Genomic DNA, 3,332 nt, shown 5'->3' with positions numbered 1-3,332 from the left:
AGGCACTCCTTTTGCTGGAATCACGGTTGATGAAGACACAACAGTGTCATCTACAGGTGCTTTATCTTTAAAAAAAGTTCCAGAGAAAATGGTTGGTGCAGGAGTAAAATAGGTATAGCATTGGGTTCAGTTTGGCAAAGACTTGGTGCACACGTAACAGCCATTGAATTTTTGGGTCGCATAGGTGGAGTTGGAATTGATATGGAAATCTCTAGAAGTTTTCAACACATCCTTCAAAAGCAGGGGTTTAAATTTCAATTGAACACAAAGGTTACTGGTGCCCCCAAGAAGTCGGATGGAAAAATCAATGTTGCTATTGAAGCTGCAGCTGCTGATAAAGCCGAGGTTATCGCCTGTGATGAACCCTTGGTTTGCATCGGTCAACCACCCTTTACTCAGAATTTGGGCCTAGAACAGCTTGCAATTGAACTAGATCCCAGAGGGAGAATTCCAGGCAATACCAGATTCCAGACCAAAATTCCAGACATCTGTGCCATCGGCAGTGAGGTTGCCGGTCCAAAGCTGGCTCACAAAGCCGAGGAAGAAGGCATCATCTGTGTTGAAGGCATGGCTGGTGGTCCCTGCACCGTGAGCACAACTGTGTGCCATCAGTGACGTACACACACCTTGGAGTTGCACGGGCTGGCAAATCAGAAGAGCAGTTGAAAGAAGAGGGGATTGAGTGCAAGGTTGGGAAGTTCCCATTTTGCTAACAGCAGAGCTAAGACGAATGCTGACCCAGATGGCGTGGTGAAGAGTCTTGGGCAGAAAATGACAGAGTACTTGGAGCACATGTTTTGGGACCAGGTGTGGAGAAACGGTAAATGAAGCTGCTCTTGCTTTGGAATAAGGAACATCCTGTGAAGATACAGCTAGAGTCTGTCACGCACATCCGACCTTATCCGAAGCTTTTAGAGAAGCAAACCTGGCTGCATCATTTGGCAAATCAATCAACTTTTACAAGATGATATTTTTCAGAAATTCCCTGGAATCTTTGGGAACCAGCAGTTAGCGTAATGGTTATGTCGCTGGACTCCCATGTAGTCAACCACGGTTCGAGTCACAGATCCAGCGGCTTAAAACTCACGCCGGGCACGTGTGTGTGCGTGCCCAAGATCCCGAGAGGAGAATGGAGGAGAAGGGATTGCGGCGTGGCCATCCCCCCTGGGGGGTGATTTCTCGTTTTCTGTCTCTCTGTCTCTCTCTGTCTATCCAGCGAGCGCACGTGCCCTATAGCGAAAACCTCTCCCCCCCAAAAAAAAAATAATATAAATTTTTTACATATTTTCAAAAAAAAAAAATAGAAAGGGAAGAACATTTCTCAGCTCAGTTTATGAGACCAGTATTACCTTGGTACCCACACCAGAAGAAAATCACATGAAAAAGAAAGTATAAACCAATATCTCTTATGAATTTGAATACTAAATTCTCATCAAACCACAAACAACTGAATGTAGAAACATATAAAAAGAATGACACACCATGATCTGGGATTTGTCCCAGATCGAGTATGGTTTAATATCTGCTAAGGTCTGAATGTCGTTTATCCTCACCGAAATTCATGCTGGGGACCAGCCAGGTGACACGGCAGGTAAGATAGCTGGATTCCACATGGCCAACCACATGGCTCGAGTCCCAGATCTGGTAGCTTGAAAAACAAGCTAGACACATGTGTCTGCATGCCCAGTACCCTGAGATGACACTGGATGATGGCTTATGGTGTGGCCATTCCCCCAGGGGTTGGTGCTTTCTCACTTTTTCTCTCTCCAGCTATCACACACACACCTTATAGCAAAAACAAAACAAAACAAAAATTCAGGTTGAAATTTAATTTCTGGGGACCAGCAGGTGGTGTGGTGGTTAAGATGCTGAACACTCCCACATGGCCACACATGATTCGAGTCCCAAACCTGGTGGTTTGCTTTCTCACTTTCTCTCTCTCTCTCTCTCATCAAATTAAAATAAGTGAATAAATAAATCAAATTAAATAAAATAATTCCTTTAAAAATTTAATTTCTGTAAAAGCATTGGGAGGTGGGACCTAATGGGATCAAAAAGACCCCACTTCTCATGAATAGATTAATGTTGTTCTCACAAGACTGGGTTAATTCTCACAGGAGTGCGTTGTTATAAAGCCAAGCTGCCCCTCATGTTTGGTTTCTTTCTGCACGTGTGTCCCCCTCCACTTCTCTGCCACGTTAATGTAATACAAGCATAAGTTAGACTATTGTGGCTTACTGATAAGTAAAATTAATGGCAAAATATTATAAGGGGTGGAAAGGATTCGTTGAGAATAATCTGTTCTAAGGTATATGCACTGCCCATGATGTGGAAAGAAGTGGAAGGGGCACATGAGAGGGGCTTACCAGATGCGCCTGCCTCATCTCGGACTTCCTGGGCTCTGGAATCTATTTCATACAGTTCTGGAGGCCAGGAAGTCCTAGATGAGGCCGCTGCATCTGGCAGGCTTCTGCTATGTGCTCCTTCCACTTCTCTCTCTGTCCTTGTCTTTACAAGTTTGATCCCAAGATAAAAATGCTGGGACAGGCAGAAGGTAAACACTCCCATTACAAGAGGGAGAAGTAGGTTAAAATGAAAGGGTTACTGGCTTGTTGAAACCCAGCAAGGCAGACACTAAATTGTAAGGCTAGAAGCCTTAAGAAAATCGATACTGAGATGTGAGGTCGTTGGTAATAATGAACACCAGTAAATGTGGAAACAGTTTTGGAACTGGGTCGTGGTCAGTGGCTGAGAGAATTCAGAGGAATCCTATCAACAATTCTGGTGAGGACTTAGAACAGAGTGGGGAAAGTCTAGAACTTCTTTGAGAGTACTCAGGTAATCATGACTAGAATGTTGATCAGGATGTGGGTGGAGAGTCGGGAGCGAACAAGCAGGAGGTTGTTGGATAGCAGGAGCCGAGCAATGCCTAAATCAAAGGGACTTGTGTCATCATGCTCCTCTGGCGGGGATTCCGACAGTGAAGTTGACAAGTTGAAGAGGGAAAAGTGTAGAGCGCCACCAAATGAACGACCACCAAAGCCAGACTAAGGTCAAAGGGAGTCTTTATTAGCTGGCCAGCGACTGCAGCCTGAGGCTTGGGGGCTGAGAGTCAGAACTGCAGCCCCTACCGAAGATTGAGTAGTCTTTGTATAGGGGGTCAGTTACCAGGGGCTTTTATGTAAGTAGTTATAGAAGTTGAATCAAATAGGGACCAGCAGTTAGCGTAATGGCTATGTCGCTGGACTCCCATGTAGTGGACCGCGGGTCGAGTCCGGGACACAGAGGCGTGCATGCGTGCCCAAGATTCTGAGAGGAGGATAGAGGAAAAG

The 3,332-nt window shown here is 45.3% G+C and overlaps 1 long non-coding RNA gene and 1 pseudogene across 2 annotated transcripts in view; both read left to right on the top strand.

Moving 5' to 3' along the window:
- Positions 1-1,052, top strand: part of LOC102498606 (dihydrolipoyl dehydrogenase, mitochondrial-like) — a 1,789-nt pseudogene extending 737 nt beyond the window's left edge.
- Positions 1-3,332, top strand: part of LOC114005317 (uncharacterized) — a 23,458-nt gene that overhangs the window by 11,978 nt on the left and 8,148 nt on the right. The window lies entirely within an intron of this gene.

The sequence above is a fragment of the Tupaia chinensis genome, unplaced genomic scaffold (genome assembly GCF_000334495.1).
Source record: "Tupaia chinensis unplaced genomic scaffold, TupChi_1.0 Scaffold143624_1, whole genome shotgun sequence".
NCBI classification, from domain to species: Eukaryota; Metazoa; Chordata; class Mammalia; order Scandentia; family Tupaiidae; genus Tupaia; species Tupaia belangeri.
Note: the sequence above shows the minus strand (reverse complement) of the source record. Positions and strands in the feature narration are given on the sequence as shown.